The sequence below is a fragment of the Tasmannia lanceolata genome, unplaced genomic scaffold, assembly GCF_043159265.1.
Source record: "Tasmannia lanceolata isolate RefF3 unplaced genomic scaffold, GAP_Taslan_0.1 ptg000003l, whole genome shotgun sequence".
NCBI classification, from domain to species: Eukaryota; Viridiplantae; Streptophyta; class Magnoliopsida; order Canellales; family Winteraceae; genus Tasmannia; species Tasmannia lanceolata.
The window spans coordinates 32,391,481-32,413,873 of record NW_027518680.1 but is presented as its reverse complement, the minus strand read 5'-3'; the positions used below and the strand labels follow the sequence as shown (position 1 = coordinate 32,413,873).

The 22,393-nt window shown below is 40.4% G+C and overlaps 10 non-coding genes and 2 pseudogenes across 10 annotated transcripts; all 12 read right to left on the bottom strand.

The window, feature by feature from the left end:
* Positions 1 to 4,906: 4,906 nt before the first annotated feature.
* On the bottom strand, positions 4,907 to 5,025 carry LOC143875107 (5S ribosomal RNA). The gene has a single exon (XR_013249769.1). It is a non-coding gene; the product is annotated as a 5S ribosomal RNA (ribosomal RNA).
* A 590-nt stretch (positions 5,026 to 5,615) lies between these two features.
* Positions 5,616 to 5,734, bottom strand: LOC143875202 (5S ribosomal RNA). Its single transcript, XR_013249860.1, has one exon. It is a non-coding gene; the product is annotated as a 5S ribosomal RNA (ribosomal RNA).
* A 592-nt stretch (positions 5,735 to 6,326) lies between these two features.
* Positions 6,327 to 6,445, bottom strand: LOC143875147 (5S ribosomal RNA). The gene has a single exon (XR_013249807.1). It is a non-coding gene; the product is annotated as a 5S ribosomal RNA (ribosomal RNA).
* A 5,113-nt stretch (positions 6,446 to 11,558) lies between these two features.
* Positions 11,559 to 11,658, bottom strand: LOC143870130 (5S ribosomal RNA; annotated as a pseudogene).
* A 590-nt stretch (positions 11,659 to 12,248) lies between these two features.
* Positions 12,249 to 12,367, bottom strand: LOC143873839 (5S ribosomal RNA). The gene has a single exon (XR_013248536.1). It is a non-coding gene; the product is annotated as a 5S ribosomal RNA (ribosomal RNA).
* Positions 12,368 to 12,958: 591 nt separating this feature from the next.
* Positions 12,959 to 13,077, bottom strand: LOC143875156 (5S ribosomal RNA). Its single transcript, XR_013249816.1, has one exon. It is a non-coding gene; the product is annotated as a 5S ribosomal RNA (ribosomal RNA).
* Positions 13,078 to 13,669: 592 nt separating this feature from the next.
* LOC143874563 (5S ribosomal RNA) lies at positions 13,670 to 13,788 on the bottom strand. The gene has a single exon (XR_013249239.1). It is a non-coding gene; the product is annotated as a 5S ribosomal RNA (ribosomal RNA).
* Positions 13,789 to 14,380: 592 nt separating this feature from the next.
* On the bottom strand, positions 14,381 to 14,499 carry LOC143870085 (5S ribosomal RNA; annotated as a pseudogene).
* A 592-nt stretch (positions 14,500 to 15,091) lies between these two features.
* Positions 15,092 to 15,210, bottom strand: LOC143873183 (5S ribosomal RNA). The gene has a single exon (XR_013247904.1). It is a non-coding gene; the product is annotated as a 5S ribosomal RNA (ribosomal RNA).
* Positions 15,211 to 15,802: 592 nt separating this feature from the next.
* Positions 15,803 to 15,921, bottom strand: LOC143875102 (5S ribosomal RNA). The gene has a single exon (XR_013249764.1). It is a non-coding gene; the product is annotated as a 5S ribosomal RNA (ribosomal RNA).
* Positions 15,922 to 16,520: 599 nt separating this feature from the next.
* LOC143875013 (5S ribosomal RNA) lies at positions 16,521 to 16,639 on the bottom strand. The gene has a single exon (XR_013249681.1). It is a non-coding gene; the product is annotated as a 5S ribosomal RNA (ribosomal RNA).
* Positions 16,640 to 17,230: 591 nt separating this feature from the next.
* Positions 17,231 to 17,349, bottom strand: LOC143875259 (5S ribosomal RNA). The gene has a single exon (XR_013249917.1). It is a non-coding gene; the product is annotated as a 5S ribosomal RNA (ribosomal RNA).
* Positions 17,350 to 22,393: the final 5,044 nt, after the last annotated feature.

Below are 22,393 nucleotides of genomic sequence, written 5' to 3'. Positions count from 1 at the left end.
CTATATTTTGACCGAAAATGAAATGTCTGTGGGACCCGATCCCGCGAGAGGGGTGGGGCGCGAGCCGCCACGCTCTCTCTTGGTCTCTCTTACCCACGCGATTGGCGTGTGCTCTTTTAGTCTTGATTTTAATTCATCTTTTATGTGAACTTGGGATCACTAAGGCAATCCAAATTCCACACAAAAGAGACTGACAGAGTCGCCACCTAGATGTGGGATCTAGGACACATAATTATCCAGAAATCTAGACTCGCTACCTGGTTACAAGAATGGAAGGTATGGGGAGTTATCGACAACATGCATCATTCCCTCCCGATAATCGGTCTTCGATTCCAAAAGCTAACTTTTTTAAATTTATTTTAAATGGCTCATTCAACTCTCTATTAATGTGCGAACTAAGTGACATGCATCATATGATCTAATTTCATTGTGGATCCTAAATGTGTATATTGATTCCTTAATTTGTTTGGATTCAATCTAGCTGCAAGTTCTCCTAAGATTCTAATTTCATGGAAAATCCTAAATGATTTAATTAAGAATGTACAAGAAAATTAATGTACAAAAACCCCACAATTTGTTGTGGAGCCGACTCGCGGTTGGTATGCCATCAGACATCCAAGCTGCCTATGTTCCCAAGCCTCACTGGGATCAGAGTCGACGTAGTTCGGTGCACCTAAGCTAAGCTACTTATGCCTAACTCAATTAAGACACCGACCTAGACAGGATTGACAGTTTCAACAGTTTTAGGAGAAGTTATTTAATTCAAGTTGAGGATTTTATTATCCTAGGATTTCATCTAAGATGCTATATGATTTTTATCTAAATGCAAGTTGTTCCTTAGACTAATGCAGGTTAGCCTAGATCCTAGTTTACTAGGCTTGTCTTAGGGAAAGATTGGGTGACTAGTGTAACTAGACCTTTGGCACGGTTGCTATCCATAGCAAACGTACGTGATGAGGCTGAACTCCTAACTCTATGACTCCCTAAAACCTAGGACACGACCTGACACCAGTGTTCCTAAATTGGGCTCTAATGTTTCTTATGACGGAAATCTTAATCCAATGGTTCTGACAGACACGAGACAAATCGATTTAAGTTCTTGAAGTTAATGAATTTCAGATTTTAAGGATTTTCGATTTCTAGACATTTAAGGAATACCAAAGGTTCTAGGGTCACCAATTTCGGCCTAGAATGGCATCCACGGAAGGGAATCGTGCGCTCTTTCCTTGTGCAATTTAATTCTTAAGTTATAGCACCGTTTTGCCTGGCATATCTCAGGATTTCCGTGGACAGTAACCTCGGAGCCAATAACATGCTATAGCTTAAATATTCAAATTGTCAAGGATCGGTTGCAATTGGGATACGATTATGGATGCACTGGCCATTTTACCAGGGAAATCTAAAGATCCTAAGATTTCTGTTTCAATGGATTAAAGAGTGAACATGTGACAAAAATTCAAGGTTCTTTAGAAACTTTATGATGATTTTTAATTAATTTCAATTTTTAAATGGATTTTATCAATTTTAAACCATATGAGTGATTTTACAAGTGAAATTATTGGAAACGAATTCGAAATGAATTGAAACTTCTACAGCAACAAGATATGATGGGATGTAGCTTATTGGAAGAGTTTTGCAGATTTTTACATTAAGCTCCTATTTAATTTTGATTTAACAATAATGAGACCAGATTGCAAAAATAACACAGAAACTACTAGAAATAGAAATCGAAATTCATTGAAATTTCTACAGTAGTAAGATATGAATAAACATAGCATGCTGTGAGATTGACATGAATTTTAGAGACTATTTACTACCAATTTCGGATTTTTCAATTTTAAGACCAGATTATGAATTTACACTACAACCCTTAGGAAAAAGATTCCAAATCAATTAAATATTTCAAAGCAGCAAGAAATGTAAAATATAAGACTACTGTTAAAATATTGTGAATTTTAATGGTGATCTGATGTCAGTAAAAAATCTCACAAGAGTGATTATTTTTGAAAAAAGCATCAAATAATATACCAAAAAAAATCCAAAAATTCCTAAAAATTCATGATAGAATGTTTCACTACCATATTATTTTCCCAAGAAATTTCATTATTTTCGGAATCTATTTAGTATATATTTTATTTTTCTTCGTCAAAAATACATTTTTGAAGAGTTTCCTATTTTTAAAACATGATTTTTTGAGAAAATTATGACTCCGGAAAATGTCCTTTAATCTTGTTCTGATGTGATGAACACAAGAAAAATTTAAAATTCTACAAAATCAATCATCCTGAGATAGCTATTTTTTCGAATTTTGTAATTTCTCAGCCATTATTTTAAATAAAATTCCACTCTTCACTCAAATTTTCGAAATCCTTTGATTCCAAGTCCGATCCGATCCAATGGTTATTTTAATCTATTTAAGTAGATCAGTGTATTAAATTTTGAGATGAATCGGACTTGAAACACTCAGGTAGATCATGATTGTGAGTACATACATTTAATATTGAATTAAATTCATTTAAATGCTTAAAAATCATGCAAATATATAAAAAATACCAAATAATTCTGAAAAAATCCGAGAATAGTGCACCTACCTGTGATAGAGTTCCTCGCCGAATCCAAAAGCCGAAGAATCCGAAAAATCCCGCCGATGTGTGCTCCAATACGCTTTCTTCCTTTCTTTTCTTTTTTTTTTTTGTTTTTTTCTTCCCTACTCAATCACATCAACATCCTCTAATCTTGAAGGGTTCCGTTTTGCTTGTTGAGGGACTGGTGCATGCACATACTCGTTCTGTGTGAATGATGATACTCTCTGTGCTTTTGTTCCTTAGTGCTCATCATAAATTTTGATATCAATGTTTGATAACTCAGAGATGATTATCTCATATGAAGACATGCTTCACCATAAGCTATTGGAATGGCAGCTGTCTTGCAAGCCCAACACCCCAATATTTCAAACACGAACTCACATAACACCAAATTTAGTTAAAAAACAGAGCACCATCTAATCATCAGAATTTGATAAGGGAAAAGTAAAGGATTCTGTGATTCGGAGAACAAAATATCAATGACCCTAAACCACTTGTAAGGGTATACTACATCAGAATTTGATAATGATCGTACAAAACAAAATAAAGAGAGATTCAGTTCACTTTAAAAATAGAGTAGAAAGTAGAATTGAACTTACACATTTATTCTTATTGATTTCCGTTCTACCTCACTCAGAGGGGGACAGAAGGAGAGAGAGGGATCTGTGCAGAGGGTGACAGTAAAACTTTAAAAAAAAAAAAAAAAACAGGGGGTGATGAGAGGAAGAGGGAAAACGGAGGGTGGTGAGAGGAGGAGGGAAAACAGAGTGAAAAAAACCAAAAAACCGATCCTCTGTTTTTGTAAACAAAATAAAGATGGTTGAGATGTGCCTGAGGGGGGGAGAGATGGCCGAATGGAAAATCTGCTGAGAGATGAAAGAAGAGCTCAGAAAACCATCCTCTGTTTTTTCGAAAGTTCCCTCCTCCTCTCGAGGTTTTCCCCATCAGGTCCTATATTGAATTCCCTCTGCAGCAATTTTCCGAAAGTTGCCTCCTCAAGAATAGAAAGAGACCAATTTGCTTGCCAAAACCAGCCAATGAGTTGCTTGCTTCATGCTTCATTCCCAGAATAAAACGATTCCAAAATTACCAACTTCTAGAAGACTCAGCTGCATTAGACGATTCTTTCTCTTTTCTTTTTTTTTTCTTAGAATTCCTAATATGCTCTTTTCCTTTTGGTTCAATTTTCCTTACTGGGTCAAACATGATGTTGCCACAGTTATCCTTCCACCAAACATCCCCGTTCACAAGAAAATATAGCTTCTTTCCTTCACCAAAGAAATTGTCGAATTTAGTCCGAGAATAAGATTGCCGAGATCCTTATTTATATGGAAAGAGAGGTGTCTGTTGAATTATAGCTTACCACAAATAACTTGCCAGCATCAACTAAAGAACAAATCAAGTTCCCTACGGGACTGTAAATTTACCTTCCTTGAACTATTGCCAATTGGCCATAGCATTCCCTTCCTAAAAATCCAAATTGCCCAAAATGGCGATCCTCTAGATGATCCAAACCGTACATCTTAATGGGCTTTCAGGTAAATGGGTTATGTTTCTCAAATTATTCTGAAACTGATCCAAGCCATCCAATTGATTAGATTGCATTATAAATAGGTTGTGCTCTTTAAATTATCTTCATCAGGTAATCTAAACCAACCGATTGGTGGGCCACTATAATATAGATGGACATGCCTGCGTACCACTCTATAAGATGATCCAAACCATCCGATTAGTGGGCCACCATGTAAATTGGTTGTTAAAAATGACTTCTCTGAGATCTTGACCGCTCCCTTGATAGATGCATTGGATCGAAGTACGCTCAAAAACTCATTTTTCATTAAAACATTGCGCGGGCCCCCCTGCTTGATCCAAATCTAAACAAATGCTCAATGCGAGCCCACCAAACGGGTCCGAATTCTCCCTTGCTCGGATTCTCGTGAATAACCCTTCTCAATACCCAACGGAAAAATGCGAAACCTGGCAGAAATGATCGGAAAGATTAAGGAAATATAAGAGACGGACACGGGAATGGAAAATACCGAAGAGCCGATAGAAAAACACTAACTTCTCTGTTGACTAAGGCGGAGCAAAAATGGGGTTGTCTACAATGTCAGAACGAATTCTGTTTATCGAATCAAACAACACTATCACCCCGCCATAATAAAGACCGGACGTATTTGAATTCACCATCCGGAAGAAAATAAATACATCCGAACCGAAACCTAGGAGGCGTCGCACTAAACGTGCGTTTCAATCCTCATCGACCTTTCAGAACCGAAAGATTGTTCGAAAAAAGTGGTAGATAGCCAAAAAAAGTGACAGGTGTGCAACACGAGGACTTCCCAGGAGGTCACCCATCCTAGTACTACTCTCGCCCAAGCACGCTTAACTTCGGAGTTCTGATGGGATCCAGTGCATTTGAGCTGCTACGATCGCACCCAGCATGCCTCTCCATTCTCAAAGTAATAAAGAGTTTCCACTCGCATTGTGGTACGAAGTCCGTCTAAACGAAAGTGCGAAAAAATCCTGCTAGATGACATCGGATGGACGATCCGAGGATAAGCGGATGACCGCCAGGGCTGTCATCACGCGATGAATCTTCTCGAGTACCCCCAAATCAATATAAGAATCGCCACGATCTGACGGGCGGATCAAAAGTTATCGTCGGAACAATATTTGTGCACCCAAGGGTAGCTCACGGCTAGTAAACACCTTCCGACCGGATTCTTGACTCGCATCCACTAATACACTCATCCGCTATAGCCGGTACGTCACTGAATCTAAACAAACCCCCGATATATTTTGACCGCAAATGAAATGTCAGAACGAATTCCGTTTATCGAATCAAACACACTATCACCCCGCGATAATAAAGACCGGACGTATCTGAATTCACCATCCGGAAGAAAATAAATACATCCGAACCGAAACCTAGGAGGCGTCGCACTAAACATGCGTTTTAATCCTCATCGACGTTGCAAAACCGAAAGATTGTTCGAAAAAAGTGGTAGATAACCGAAAAAAGAGACAGGGGTGGAACACGAGGACTTCCCAGGAGGTCACCTATCCTAATACTACTCTCGCCCAAGCACGCTTAACTTCGGAGTTCTGATGGGATCCAGTGCATTTGTTCTGGTATGATCGCACCCAGCATGCCTCTCCATTCTCAAAGTAATAAAGAGTTTCCATTCGCATTGTCGTACGGAGTCCGTTTAAATGAAAGTGCGAAAAAATCCTGGTTGATGACATCGGATGGACGATCCGAGCATAAGCCAGATGACTGCCAGGGCTGTCATCGAACAATGAAACTTCTCAAGTTCCCCCGAATCAGTATAAGAATCGCCACGATCTGACGGGCGGATCAAAAGTTATCGTCGGAACGATATTTGTGCACCCAAGGATAGCTCACGGCTAGTAAACACCTTCCGACCGGATTCCTGGCTCGCATCCACTACTACACTCATCCGCTATAACCGGTACGTCACTGAATCTAAACAAACCCCCATTTTATGTTGACCGCAAATGAAATGTCAGAACGAATTCCGTTTATCGAATCAAACGAGACTATCACCCCGCCATAATAAAGACATGATGTATTTGAATTCACCTTCCGGAAGAAAAAAAATACATCCGAACCGAAACCTAGGAGGCGTCGCACTAAACGTGCATTTCAATCCTCATCGACATTCCAGAACCGAAAGATTGTTCGAAAAAAGTGGTAGAGAGCCGAAAAAAGTGAAAGAGGTGCAACACGAGGACTTCCCAGGAGGTCACCCATCCTAGTACTACTCTCGCCCAAGCACGTTTAACTTCGGAGTTCTGATGGGATACAGTGCATTTCTGCTGGTATGATCGCACCCAGCATGCCTCTCCATTTTCAAAGTAATAAAGAGTTTCCATTCGTATTGTCGTACGAAGTCCGTTTAAATGAAAGTGCGAAAAAATCCTGGTTGATGACATCGGATGGACGATCCGAGCATAAGCTAGATGACTGCCAGGGCTGTCATCGAAAAATGAAACTTCTCAAGTTCCCCCGAATCAATATAAGAATCGCCACGATCTGATGGGCGGATCAAAAGTTATCGTCGGAACGATATTTGTGCACCCAAGGGTAGCTCACGGCCAGTAAACACCTTCCGACCGGATTCCTGACTCGCATCCACTAGTAAACTCGTCCGCTATAGCCGGTACGTCACTGAATCTAAACAAACCCTCCCTATATTTTGAGAGCAAATGAAATCTCAGAACGAATTCCGTTCATCGAATAAAGCGACACTATCACACCGCCATAATAAAGACCTGTAGACACCCCCATTTTGCTCCGCTTTAATCAGCAAAGAAGTTAGTGTTTTGCTATCTGTTTTCAGTGTTTCCCATTCCCGTGTCCGCCTCTTATGTTTTCTCAATCTTTCCGATCATTTCCGCAATGTTCTGCATTTTTCTTTTCGCTAAGTATTGAGAAAGGTTATTCAGAAGAATCCAAGCCAGGGGAGAATTTGGACCCATTCGGTGGGCCCGCATTGAGCATTTGTTTTAATTTGGATCAACAGGGGGCCCGCATTTTGTTTTAATGAAAAATGAGTGTTGAGCCTACTTCGATCCAATGCATAAAAGGGCCCATCAAGGGAGCGGTTTAGATCATCCAATGGAGGGCATTTAAGGGGGCATGTCTGATTTACAAATTGAGGCCCACAAATTGAACGGCGTGGATTGTTCTAGAGAAATGATTTAAGGGGGCGTTGCCAATTGAAAATAAGACTTATCTAAAAATGTCAAGAGAATATTAAGAGTTGTGAGTGAAAGAATATATCAGGGGGGGATGAGAATTCGAATGTGTTAAATGGGGTTTTGTTGTTTAAGGCATGTCTTATCTTTTAAGGAAAAAGGGGAGTGTCCTTACCAAAGATAGAGGTTACTAAAATTAGTAGATCATTATTTTCCCCAAGTAGAGGACAACAGCCACCATTCATATATATATTTAAATAGCAATTGATCGTTGGTATCCAACAATAAAAAGCAAGAGGAATGATATTTTGGTCTCTTTGGAAACTTGCTATATCCAACATGCCGAATGGAATGGAATTGTATGCAGAAGGTTGGTCAAAAATGGCATGATGCCTTCTGGGATATCAACATCCGTTTTCATCTTAGACAGCCATGGAGAATAGGGAGGGGAGATATAGAGTTTGTTGGAGATGGATACGAGGAGGATGGTGGGGTGACGGATGAGAGGATTTTTTTTAATTTTTTTTGGGCCTAGCTCTCTCGCTCGGGGAGGCTCTGTTACAAAAAAAAAAAACAAAGAAAAGCTAAACAAACAGAGTGCCGTATCTGTTCTTCCATCTCACTCCCTCTCTCGATCTCTCCACTCTCTGTTCTTCTCTCTCAACCTACATCTCTCGGGTTATCCCGCAATCTCTCTGTCTCTTTCATTCTCCCACACTCAAGAACAGAGCACAGACATCCCACTCCATTCTCTCACTCTCATTTTCTCACTCTTATTTTCTCACTCTCTAACTCCCTCTCCGTCTCAAACTCTCTCACTCTCTAACTCCCTCACCCTCAGTCCCCCTCACTCTCATTCTCTCTCTCAATCCTAATCCCAATCCCTCTCTATCTCCTCAAGCTCCCTCTCACTTTGCCTTCTCGGTTTTTGTTTTTTTTTTAAAAAAAAAAACGTGAAAAACAGAGTATTCAATACTCTGTTTTTCTCTTCTTTTTTCTCTCTCTCCCCACCCTCTGTCAATCACCCTCTCTATATATACTCCTCTTTCTATATATACTTCTCGCTCTCTTTCGGCCTCACTCTCTCGGCCTCTCTCCCTCGACTTCTCCCTCACTCTCTCTTGGCCTCACTCTCTCGGTCTCTCTCCCTCGACTTCTCTCTCTCCCTCTCTCTATCTCTTAATCTCTATTTCTCTCGTACTATCGCTCTCCCTATCTCCCTATCTCCCTCTTCACAGTAGTGTTTGGTTTTTTTTTTTTTTTTTTTCAAAAGAAAGAAAAAGAGAAAGGGAACGGAGCAGATCGCACGTCGGCGGGATTTTTCGGACTCTGCAGCTCTCGGATTCAGCGGGGATCTCCATCAGAGGTAGGTACACTATTCTCGAATTTTTCCGAAATTATTTGATATTTTTTAGATTTTTGCATGATTTTTAAGCATTTAAATGATTTTAATTCAATATTAAATGTGCATGCTTAAAATCATGATCTGCATGAGTGTTTCAATTCCGTTTCGTCTCGAAATTTGATACAATGTTCTACTAAAATGGAGTAAAATAACTACCGGATCGGATCGGACATTGGATCAACGGTTTTTTAGAATTTGAGTGAAGAGTGGTATTTTATTTAAAATAATGGCTGAGTAATTACGAAATTCGAGAAAATAGCCATCTCAGGATGATATATTTTTTGGAATTTAAAATTTTTCTTGTGTTCATCATACCAGAACAAGATTAAAGGACATTTTCCGGAGTCGTAATTTTCTCGAAAATCGTGTTTTAAAAATAGAAAACTCTTCAAAAATATCTTTTCGACGAAGAAAAATAAGATATATACTAGACGAATTCCAAAATTAATCATATTTCGTGGAAAACTAACATAATTCTGATACATTCTACCATGAATTTTTGAGAATTTTTGGATTTGGTTTGGTATATTATTTTATGCTTTCTTTGAAAATTATCAGATCTTGAGAGAATTTTTACAGACATCAGATCACAGATACAATTCTCAAAAATTTTACAGTAGTCTTATATTCCATATTTCTAGTTTCTGTAAAAGTTTCAAGTGATTTAGATCTTGTTTCATATAAGATGTAGTGTTAATTTATAATCTGGTCTGAAAAATGAAAAATCCAAAACTGATAGTAAATAGTTTCCAAAATTCATGACAATCTCACAGAATTCTATTTTTACTTATATCTTACTACTGTAGAAATTTCATTGAATTTAGATTTCTATTTCTAGTAGTTTATGTGTTATTCTTGCAATCTGGTCTTATTGTTGTTATATCAAAATTAAATATGAACTTAATGTAAAAATCTGCAAAATTCATTCAGTAAGCTACATCTCATCATATCTTGCTGCTGTAGAAGTTTCAACTCATTTTGAGTTCGTTTGCAACAATTTCACTTGTAAAATCACTCATATGATTAAAATTGATAAATTCTATTGAAAATTCGAAATTAATTAAAAATCAATTTAAAGCTTCTAAAAGAACCTCAAAATTCTGTCACATGTCTACTCCTCAATTCATTGAAATAGAAATTTTAGGATCCTTAGATTTCCCTGGAGAAATGGCTAGTGCATCCATAATCGTATCCCAATTGCACTCGATCTTTGACAATTTGAATATTTAAGCTATAGCATGTTGTTGGCTCCGAGGTTACTGTCCACAGAAATCCTGAGATATGCCAGGCAATAAGATGTTATAACCTAAGTATTGAATTGCGCAAGGAAAGAGCGCACGATTCCCTTCCTTGGATGCTTTTCTAGGCCGAAATTGGTGAACCCTAGAACCATTGGTAATCCTTGAATGTCCAGAAACTGAAAATCCTTGAAATTTGAAATTCATTAACCTCGAGAATTTAAATCGATTTGTCTTGTGTCTTTCGGAACCGTTGGATCACGGTTTCCGTCGTAAGAACCATTAAAGCCCAATTTAGGAACACTGGTGTCAAGTCGTGTCCTCGGTTTTAGGGAGTCTTAGGTTTTAGGGAGTCCTAGAGTTAGGAGTCCAGCCTCATCACGTACGTTTGCTATAGATAGCAACCGTGCCCTAGGTCTAGTTACACTAGTCACCCACTCTTTCCCCAGGACAAGCCTAGTAAACTAGGATGTAGGTTAACCTGCATTAGTCTAAGGAACAACTTGCATTTAGATAAGAATCATATAGAATCTTAGATGAAATCCTAGGATAATAAAATCCTCAACTTTAATTAAATAACTCCTCTTAAAACTGTTGAAACAGTCAAATCAGTCTAGATCGGTGTCTTAGTTGAGTTAGGCATAAGTAGCTTAGCTTAGGTGCACCGAACTACGTCGACTCTGATCCCAGTGAGGCTTGAGTATGTAGGTAGCTTGGATGTCTGATGGCATACCAACCGCGAGTCGGCACTACAACAAATTGTGGTGTTTTGTATATCAATTTTCTTGTAAATTCTTAATTAAATCACTTAGGATTCCCCATGAAATTAGAATCTTAGGAGAACTTGCACTTAGATTGAATCCCGACAAATTAAGAAATCAAGATACACATTTATGATTCACATTGAAATTAGATCATAGGATGCATGTCCCGTAGTTCGCACATTAACAGAGAGTTGAATGAGCCATTTAAAATAAATTTAAAAGAGTTAGCTTTTGGAATCGAAGACCGATTATCGGGCAGGAATGGTGCATGTGGTGGATAACTCCCCATACCTTCCATTCTCGTAACTAGGTAGCGAGTCTAGATTTCTGGTTAATTATGGGTCCTAGATCCCACATCTAGGTGGCGACTCTGTCAGTCTCTTTTGTGTGGAATTCGGATTTCCTTAGTGATCCCAAGTTCACATAAAAGATGAATTAAAATCAATAATTAAAATGCACACGCCAATCGCGTGGGTACGAGAGACCAAGAGAAAGCGTGGCGGCTCGCGCCCCACCCCTCTCGCGGGATCGGATCCCACAGTTTGGCGACTCTACTACACTCATCCACTATAGCCGGTACGTCAGTGAATCTAAACAAACCCCCGCTATATTAGGACCGCAAATGAAATGTCAGAACGAATTCCGTTTATCGAATCAAACGAGACTATCACCCCGCCATAATAAAGACCGGATGTATTTGAATTCACCATCCGGAAGAAAATAAATACATCCGAACCGAAACCTTGCATGCGTCGCACTAAACGTGCGTTTCAATCCTCATCGACGTTCCAGAACCGAAAGATTGTTCGAAAAAAGTGGTAGATAGCCGAAAAAAGTGACAGGGGTGCTACACGAGGACTTCCAAGGAGGTCACCCATCCTAGTACTACTCTCGCCAAAGCACGCTTAACTTAGTGCATTTGTGCTGGTTTGATCGCACCCAGCATTCCTCTCCATTTTCAAAGTAAGAAAGAGTTTCAATTCGCATTGTCGTACGAAGTCCGTTTAAATGAAAGTGCGAAAAAATCCTGGTTGATGACATCGGATGGACGATCCGAGCATAAGCCAGATGAGTGCCAGGGCTGTCATCGAACAATGAATCTTCTCGAGTTCCCCCGAATCAATATAAGAATCGCCACGATCTGATGGGCGGATCAAAAGTTATCGTCGGAACGATATTTGTGCACCCAAGGGTAGCTCACGGCCAGTAAACACCTTCCGACCGGATTCCTGACTCACATCCACTAGTAAACTCGTCCGCTATAGCCGGTACGTCACTGAATCTAAACAAACCCCCCTATATTTGAGAGCAAATGAAATGTCAGAACGAATTCCGTTTATCGAATAAAGCGACACTATCACACCGCCATAATACAGACCAGACGTATTTGAATTCACCGTCCGGAAGAAAATGAATACATCCGAACCGAAACCTAGGAGGCACCGCACTAAACGTGCGTTTCAATCCTCATCGACGTTTCAGAACTGAAAGATTGTTCGAAAAAAGTAGTAGACAGCCGAAAAAAGTGACAGGGGTGCAACACGAGGACTTCCCAAGAGGTCACCCATCCTAGTACTACTCTCGCCCAAGCACGCTTAACTTCGGAGTTCTGATGGGATCCAGTGCATTTGTGCTGGGATGATCGCACCCAGCATGCCTCTCCATTCTCAAAGTAATAAGGAGTTTCCATTCGCATTGTCGTACGAAGTCCGTTTAAATGAAAGTGCGAAAAAATCCTGCTAGATGACATCGGATGGACCATCCGAGCATAAGCCGGATGACTGCCAAGGCTGTCATCGCGCGATGAATCTTCTCGATTACCCCCGAATCAGTATAAGAATAGCCACGATCTGACGGGCGGATCTAAAGTTATCGTCGGAACGATATTTGTGCACCCAAGGGTAGCTCACGGCCAGTAAACACCTTCTGAACGGATTCCTGACTCGCATCCACTACTACACTCATCCGCTATAGCCGGTACATCACTGAATCTAAACAAACCCCCGCTATATTTTGACCGCAAATGAAATGTCAGAACGAATTCCGTTTATCGAATCAAACGAGACTATCACCCCGCCATAATACAGACCGGATGTATTTGAATTCACCATCCGGAAGAAAATAAATACATCCGAACCGAAACCTAGGAGGCGTCGCATTAAACATGCATTTCAATCCTCATCGACGTTCCAGAACCGAAAGATTGTTCGAAAAAGTGGTAGATAGCCGAAAAAACTGACAGGCGTGCAACACGAGGACTTCCCAGGAGGTCACCCATCCTAGTACTACTCTCGCCCAAGCACGCTTAACTTCGGAGTTCTGATGGGTTCCAGTGCATATGAGCTGGTTTGATCGCACTTAGCATGCCTCTCCATTCTTAAAGTAATAAAGAGTTTCCGTTCGCATTGTCGTACGAAATCCGTTTAAATGAAAGTGCAAAAAAATCCTACTAGATGACATCGGATGGAAGATCCGAGCATAAGCCGGATGACCGCCAGGGCTGTCATCGCGCGATGAATCTTCCCGAGTACCCCCGAATCAATATAAGAATCGCCACGATCTGACGGGCGGATCAAAAGTTATCGTCGGAACGATACTTGTGCACCCAAGGGTAGCTCACGGCCAGTAAACACCTTCCTACCGGATTCCTGACTCGCATCCACTAGTAGACTCATCCGCTATAGCCGGTACGTCACTGAACCTAAACAAACCCCCGCTATATTTTGACAGCAAATGAAATGTCAGAACGAATTCTGTTTATCGAATAAAACGACACTATCACACCGCCATAATAAAGACCGGACGTATTTGAATTAACCATCTGGAAGAAAATAAATACATCCGAACCGAAACCTATGAGGCGCCGCACCAAAGGTGCGTTTCAATCCTCTTCGACGTTCCAGAACTGAAAGATTGTTCGAAAAAAGTAGTAGATAGCCGAAAAAAGTGGCAGGGGTACAACACGAGGACTTCCCAGGAGGTCACCCATCCTAGTACTACTCTCGCCCAAGCACGCTTAACTTCGGAGTTCTGATGGGATCCAGTGCATTTGTTCTGGTATGATCGCACCCAGCATGCCTCTCCATTCTCAAAGTAATAAAGAGTTTCCATTCGCATTGTCGTTCGAAGTCCGTTTAAATGAAAGTACGAAAAAATCCTGCTAGATGACATCGTATGGACGATTCGAGAATAAGCCGGATAACCGCCAAGGCTGTCATCGTGAAATGAATCTTCTCGAGTACCCCCGAATGAATATAAGAATCGCCACGATCTGACGGGCGGATCAAAAGTTATCGTCGGAACGATATTTGTGCACCCAAGGGTAGCTCACGGCCAGTAAACCCCTTCCGACCGGATTCCTGACTCGTATCCACTACTACACTCATCCGCTACAGCCGGTACGTCACTGAATCTAAACAAACCCCTGCTATATTTTGACCGCAAATGTAATGTCAGAACGAATTACGTTTATCGAATCAAACGACACTATCACCCCGCCATAATAAAGACTGGACATATTTGAATTCACCATCCGGAAGAAAATAAATACATCCGAACCGAAACCTAGGAGGCGTCGTACTAAACGTGCGTTTCAATCCTCATCGACGTTCTAGAACCGAAAGATTGTTCGAAAAAAGTGATAGATAACCGAAAAAAGTGACAGGGGTGCAAGACGAAGACTTCCCAGGAGGTCACCCATCCTAGTACTACTCTCGCCAAAGCACGCTTAACTTCAGAGTTCTGATGGGATCCAGTACATTTATGTTGGTTTGATCGCTCCCAAGATGCCTCTCCATTCTCAAAGTAATAAAGAGTTTACATTCGCATATTCGTACGAAGTCCATTTCAATGAAAGTGCGAAAAAATCCGGCTAGATGACATCGGAAGGACGATCCGAGCATAATCCGGATGACCGCCAGGGCTGTCATCGCGCGATGAATTTTCTCGAGTACCCCCGAATCGTTATAAGAATCGTCACGATCTGACGGGCAGATCAAAAGTGATCGTCTGAACGATATTTCTCCACCCAAGGCTAGCTCACCGCCAGTAAACACCTTCCGACCGGATTCCTGACTCGTATCCATTAGTACACTCATCCGCTGTAGCCGGTACGTCACTGAATCTAACCAAACTCTCGCTATATTTTTACCGCAAATGAAATGTCAGAACGAATTCCGTTTATCGAATCAAACGACACTATAACACCGCCATAATAAAGACCGTACGTATTTGAATTCACCATCCGGAAGAAAATAAATACGTCCGAACTGAAACCTATGAGGAGCCGCACCAAACGTGCGTTTCAATGCTCATCGACGTTCCAGAACTGAAAGATTGTTCGAAAAAAGTAGTAGATAGCCGAAAAAAGGGACAGGGGCGCAACACGAGGACTTCCCAGGAGGTCACCCATCCTAGTACTACTCTCGCCCAAGCACGCTTAACTTCGGAGTTCTGATGGGATCCAGTGCATTTGTGCTGGTATGATCGCACCCAGCATGCCTCTCCATTCTCAAAGTAATAAAGAGCTTCCATTCGCATTGTCGTTCGAAGTCCATTTAAATGAAAGTACGAAAAAATCCTGCTAGATGACATCGGATGGACAATCCGAGCATAAGCCGGATAACCGCCAAGGCTGTCATCGCGCAATGAATCTTCTCGAGTACCCCCGAATCAATATAAGAATCGCCACGATCTGACAGGCGGATCAAAAGTTATCGTCGGAACGATATTTATGCACCCAAGGGTAGCTCACGGCCAGTAAATACTTTCCGACCGGATTCCTGACTCGCATCCACTAGTACACTCATCCGCTGTAGCCGGTACGTCACTGAATCTAAAGAAACCCCCGCTATATTTTGACCGCAAATGAAATGTCAAAAGGAATTCCGTTTATCGAATCAAACGACACTATCACCCCGCCATAATAAAGACCGGACGTATTTGAATTCACCATCCGGAAGAAAATATATACATCCGAACCGAAACCTAGGAGGCGTCGCACTAAACGTGCGTTTCAATCCTCATCGACGTTCCAGAACCAAAAGATTATTCGAAAAAAGTGGTAGATAACCGAAAAAAGTGATAAGGGTGCAAGACGAAGACTTCCCAGGAGGTCACCCATTCTAGTACTACTCTCGCCCAAGCACGGTTAACTTCGGAGTTCTGATGGGATCCAGTGCATTTGTGCTGGTATGATCGCACACAGCATGCCTCTCATTTTTCTCAATATAATAAAGAGTTTCCTTTCGAATTTTCGTACGGAGTCCGTTTAAATGAAAGTGCGAAAAAATCCTGCAAGATTACATCGGATGGACGATCCGTGCATGTCGGGAAGCCGGATGACCGCCAGGGCTGTCATTGTGCGATGAATCTTCTCGAGTACCCCCGAATCAATATAAGAATCTCCACGATCTGACGGGCGGATCAAAATTTATCGTCGGAACGATATTTATGCACCCAAGGTTGCTCACGGTCAGTAAACACCTTCCGACCGGATTCCTGCCTCGTATCCACTAGTACACTCATCCGCTGTAGCCGGTACGTCACTGAATCTAAGCAAACCCCCGCTATATTTTTACCGCAAATGAAATGTCAGAATGAATTCCGTTTATCGAATCAAACGACACTATCACCCCGCCATAATAAAGACCGGACGTATTTGAATTCGCCATCAGGAAGAAAATAAATTCATCCGAACCGAAACCTAGGAGGCGTCGCACTAAACGTGCGTTTCAATCCTCATCGACGTTGCAGAACCGAAAGACTGTTCGAAAAAAGTGGTAGATAACCGAAAAAATTGACGGGGGTGCAAGACGAAGACTTCACAGGAGGTCACCCATCCTAGTACTACTCTCGCCCAAGCACGCTTAACTTCGGAGTTCTGATGGGATCTAGTGCATTTGTGCTGGTATGATCGCACCCAGCATGTCTCTCCATTCTCAAAGTAATAAAGAATTTCCATTCGCATTATCGTACGAAGTCCATTTAAATGAAAGTGCGAAAAAATCCTGCTAGATGACATCGGATGGACGATCCGCGCATAAGCCGGATGACAGCCAAGGCTGTCATCGCGTGATGAATCTTCTCGAGCACACCCGAATCAATATAAGAATTGCCACGATCTGACGGGCGGATCAAAAGTTATCGTCGGAACGATATTTGTGCACCCAAGGTAGCTCACGGCCAGTAAACACCTTCCGACCGGATTCCTGACTCGCATCCACTACTACCCTCATCCGCTATAGCCGGTACGTCACTGAATCTAAACAAACCCCTGCTATATTTTGACCGCAAATGAAATGTCAGAACGAAATTCGTTTATCAAATCAAACGACTTTATCACCCCGCAATAATAAAGACTGGACGTATTTGAATTCACCATCCGGAAGAAAATAAATACATCCGAACCGAAACCTAGGAGGCGTCGCACTAAACGTGCGTTTCAATCCTCATCGACGTTCCAGAACCGAAAGATTGTTCAAAAAAAGTGGTAGATAGCCGAAAAAAGTGACAGGGGTGCAACACGAGGACTTCCCAAGAGGTAACCCATCCTAGTACTACTCTCGCCCAAGCACGCGTAACTTCGGATTTCTGATGGGATCCAGTGCATTTGTGCTGGTGTGATCGCACCGAGCATGCCTCTCCATTCTCAAAGTAATAAAGAGTTTCCATTCCCATTGTCGTACGGAGTCCGTTTAAATGAAAGTGCGAAAAAATCCTGCTAGATGAGATCGGATGGACGATCCATGCATGTCGGGAAGCCGGATGACCGCTACGGCTGTCATCGCGCGAAGAATCTTCTCGAATACCCCCGATTCAATATAAGAATCGCCACGATCTGACGGGCGGATCAAAAGTTATCGTCGGAATGATATTTGTGCACCCAAGGGTAGCTCACGGCCAGTAAACACCTTCCGACCGGATTCCTGACTCGCATCCACTAGTACACTCATCCGTTATAGCCGGTACGTCACTGAATCTAAACAAACCCCCGCTATATTTTGACCGCAAATGAAATGTCTGTGGGACCCGATCCCGCGAGAGGGGTGGGGCGCGAGCCGCCATGCTCTCTCTTGGTCTCTCGTACCCACGCGATTGGCGTGTGCTCTTTTAGTATTGATTTTAATTCATCTTTTATGTGAACTTGGGATGACTAAGGCAATCCGAATTCCACACAAAAGAGACTGACAGAGTCGCCACCTAGATGTGGGATCTAGGACCCATAATTAACCAGAAATCTAGACTCGCTACCTGGTTACAAGAATGGAAGGTACGGGGATTTATCCACCACATGCACCATTCCCTCCCGATAATCGGTCTTCGATTCCAAAAGCTAACTCTTTTAAATTTATTTTAAATGGCTTATTCAACTCTCTATTAATGTGCGAACTAACTGACATGCATCCTATGATCTAATTTCATTGTGGATCCTAAATGTGTATATTGATTCCTTAATTTGTTTGGATTCAATATAGGTGCAAGTTCTCCTAAGATTCTAATTTCATGGAAAATCCTAAATGATTTAATTAAGAATGTACAAGAAAATTAATGTACAAAAACCCCACAATTTGTTGTGGAGCCGACTCGCGGTTGGTATGCCATCAGACATCCAAGCTGCCTACGTTCCCAAGCCTAACTGGGATCAGAGTCGACGTAGTTCGGTGCACGTAAGCTAAGCTACTTATGCCTAACTCAATTAAGACACCGACCTAGACGGGATTGACCGTTTCAACAGTTTTAGGAGAAGTTATTTAATTCAAGTTGAGGATTTTATTATCCTAGGATTTCATCTAAGATGCTATATGATTTTTATCTAAATGCAAGTTGTTCCTTAGACTAATGCAGGTTAGCCTAGATCCTAGTTTACTAGGCTTGTCTTAGGGAAAGATTGGGTGACTAGTGTAACTAGACCTATGGCACGGTTGCTATCCATAGCAAACGTACGTTATGAGGCTGAACTCCTAACTCTAGGACTGCCTAAAACCTAGGACACGACCTGACACCAGTGTTCCTAAATTGGGCTCTAATGGTTCTTATGACGAAAATCATAATCCAATGGTTCCGACAGACACGAGACAAATCGATTTAAGTTCTTGAAGTTAATGAATATCAGATTTCAAGGATTTTCAGTTTTTAGACATTTAAGGAATACCAAAGGTTCTAGGGTCACCAATTTCGGCCTAGAATGGCATCCACGGAAGGGAATCGTGCGCTCTTTCCTTGTGCAATTTAATTCTTAAGTTATAGCACCTTATTGCCTGGCATATCTCAGAATTTCCGTGGACAGTAACCCGGAGCCAATAACATGCTATAGCTTAAATATTCAAATTGTCAAGGATCGGTTGCAATTGTGATACGATTATGGATCCACTGGCCATTTTACCAGAGAAATCTAAAGATCCTAAGATTTCTGTTTCGATGGATTAAAGAGTGAACATGTGACAAAAATTCAAGGTTCTTTAGAAACTTTATGATGATTTTTAATTAATTTCAATTTTTCAATTGATTTTATCAATTTTAAACCATATGAGTGATTTTATAAGTGAAATTATTGCAAACGAATTCGAATGAATTGAAACTTCTACAGCAACAAGATATAATGGGATGTAGCTTATTGGAAGAGTTTTGCAGATTTTTACATTAAGCTCCTATTTAATTTTGATTTAACAATAATGAGACCAGATTGCAAAAATAACACAGAAACTACTAGAAATAGAAATCTAAATTCATTGAAATTTCTACAGTAGTAATATATGAATAAAAATAGCATGCTGTGAGATTTGCATGAATTTTAGAGACTATTTACTATCAATTTCGGATTTTTCAATTTTAAGACCAGATTATGAATTTACACTACAACCCTTAGGAAACAGATTCGAAATCAATTGAAAATTTTAAAGCAAAAATATAAAATATAAGACTACTGTAAAAATATTGTGAATTTTAATGGTGATCTGATGTCAATAAAAAATCTCACAAGACATGATTGTTTTCGAAGAAAGCATCAAATAATATACCCAACAATTCCTAAAAATTCATGATAGAATGTATCAGTACCATATTATTTTCCCACGAAATTTCATTATTTTCGGAATCTATTTAGTATATATTTTATTTTTCTTCGTCAAAAAGACATTTTTGAAGAGTTTTCTATTTTTAAAACATGATTTTTTGAGAAAATTATGACTCCGGAAAATGTCCTTTAATCTTGTTCTGATGTGATGAACAGAAGAAAATTTTAAAATTCCACAAAATCAATCATCCTGAGATAGCTATTTTTTCGAATTTTGTAATTTCTCAGCTATTATTTTAAATAAAATTCCACTCTTCACTCAAATTTTTGAAATCCTTTGATTCCAAGTCCGATCCGATCCAATGGTTATTTTAATCTATTTAAGTAGATCAGTGTATTAAATTTTGAGATGAATCGGACTTGAAACACTCAGGTAGATCATGATTGTGAGTACATACATTTAATATTGAATTAAATTTATTTAAATGCTTAAAAATCATGCAAATATATAAAAAATACCAAATAATTCTGAAAAAATCCGAGAACAGTGCACCTACCTGTGATAGAGTTCCTCGCCGAATCCAAAAGCCGAAGAATCCAAAAAATCACGCCGATGTGTGCTCCAATACGCTTTCTTCCTTTCTTTTCTTTTTTTTTTTGTTTTTTTCTTCCCTACTCAATCACATCAACATCCTCTAATCTTGAAGGGTTCCGTTTTGCTTGTTGAGGGACTGGTGCATGCACATACTCGTTCTGTGTGAATGATGATACTCTCTGTGCTTTTGTTCCTTAGTGCTCATCATAAATTTTGATATCAATGTTTGATAACTCAGAGATGATTATCTCATATGAAGACATGCTTCACCATAAGCTATTGGAATGGCAGCTGTCTTGCAAGCCCAACACCCCAATATTTCAAACATGAACTCACATAACACCAAATTTAGTTAAAAAACAGAGCACCATCTAATCATCAGAATTTGATAAGGGAAAAGTAAAGGATTATGTGATTCGGAGAACAAAATATCAATGACCCTAAACCACTTGTAAGGGTATACTACATCAGAATTTGATAATGATCGTACAAAACAAAATAAAGAGAGATTCAGTTCACTTTAAAAATAGAGTAGAAAGTAGAATTGAACTTACACATTTATTCTTGTTGATTTCCGTTCTACCTCACTCAGAGGGGGACAGAAGGAGAGAGAGGGATCTGTGCAGAGGGTGACAGTAAAACTTAAAAAAAAAAAAAAAAAAAAAACAGGGGGTGATGAGGGGAAGAGGGAAAATGGAGGGTGGTAAGAGGAGGAGGGAAAACAGAGTGAAAAAAACCAAAAAACCGATCCTCTGTTTTTGTAAACAAAATAAAGATGGTTGAGATGTGCCTGAGGGGGGGGAGAGATGGCCGAATGGAAAATCTGCTGAGAGATGAAAGAAGAGCTCAGAAAACCATCCTCTGTTTTTTCGAAAGTTCCCTCCTCCTCTTGAGGTTTTCCCCATCAGGTCCTATATTGAATTCCCTCTGCAGCAATTTTCCGAAAGTTGCCTCCTCAAGAATAGAAAGAGACCAATTTGCTTGCCAAAACCAGCCAATGAGTTGCGTGCTTCATGCTTCATTCCCAGAATAAAACGATTCCAAAATTGCCAACTTCTAGAAGACTCAGCTGCATTAGACGTTTCTTTCTCTTCTTTCTTTTTTTTTTCTTAGAATTCCTAATATGCTCTTTTCCTTTTGGTTCAATTTTCCTTACTAGGTCAAACATGATGTTGCCACAGTTATCCTTCCACCAAACGTCCCCATTCACAAGAAAATATAGCTTCTTTCCTTCACCAAAGAAATTGTCGAATTTAGTCCGAGAATAAGATTGCTGAGATCCTTATTTATATGGAAAAAGAGGTGTCTGTTGAATTATAGCTTACCACAAATAACTTGCCAGCATCAACTAAAGAACAAATCAAGTTCCCTACGGGACTGTAAATTTACCTTCCTTGAACTATTGCCAATCGGCCATAGCATTCCCTTCCTAAAAATCCAAATTGCCCAAAATGGCGATCCTCTAGATGATCCAAACCGTACATCTTAATGGGCTTTCAGGTAAATGGGTTATGTTTCTCAAATTATTCTGAAACTGATCCAAGCCATCCAATTGATTTGATTGCATTATAAATAGGTTGTGCTCTTTAAATTATCTTCATCAGGTAATCTAAACCAACCGATTGGTGGGCCACTATAATATAGATGGACATGCCTGCGTACCACTCTATAAGATGATCCAAACCATCCGATTAGTGGGCCACCATGTAAATTGGTTGTTAAAAATGACTTCTCTGAGATCTTGACCGCTCCCTTGATAGATGCATTGGATCGAAGTAGGCTCAAAACTCATTTTTCATTAAGACAATGCGTGGGCCCCCCTGCTTGATCCAAATCTAAACAAATGCTCAATGCGGGCCCACCAAACGGGTCTGAATTCTCCCTTGCTCGGATTCTCGTGAATAACCCTTCTCAACACTCAGCAGAAAAATGCAAAACATGGCAGAAATGATCGGAAAGATTAAGGAAATATAAGAGACGGACACGAGAATGGAAAATACCGAAGAGCCGATAGAAAAACACTAACTTCTCTGTTGACTAAGGCGGAGCAAAATGGGGGTGTCTACAA